Genomic DNA, 514 nt, shown 5'->3' with positions numbered 1-514 from the left:
GTGATGCAAGGGCACACAACATCAAAAAGCTTGCCATGTAATTCACCGTATTAACAGACTAAAGGATAAAAAATTCTCAGGCAATGAAAAATACATTTGATAAGATCCAACACCTGTTAATGATATAAAACGGTGGTTCCCAACCTTTTTGGCATCAGGGACCAGTTCTGTGGAAAACAATTTTTCCATGGATGGGGGTGATGAGGATGGTTTCAAGATGATTCAAGTGCATAACATTTATTGTGCACTTTATTTCTATGATTATTACATTTTAATATATAAGGAAGTAATTATATAACTCACCATTTAAAAAAAACAAGCGTGGACAGAAGTGGTAAATAAAAAAATGGATGGGAACCGGGCTTGGTGGCTCAGCCTGTAATCCTGCGCCTTTGGGAGGCTGAAGTGAGTGGATTGCCCGAGCCCGCAGGTTCGAAACCCGCCTGGCAACTTGGCGAGACCTCATCTCTACATTAATCAAAAAATCAGCCGGGTGTGTTAGCGCATGCCTGTA

This window comes from Carlito syrichta, unplaced genomic scaffold (genome assembly GCF_000164805.1).
Source record: "Carlito syrichta isolate Samal-C Ts95f unplaced genomic scaffold, Tarsius_syrichta-2.0.1 Scaffold71386, whole genome shotgun sequence".
Lineage (NCBI taxonomy): Eukaryota > Metazoa > Chordata > Mammalia > Primates > Tarsiidae > Carlito > Carlito syrichta.
Note: the sequence above shows the minus strand (reverse complement) of the source record.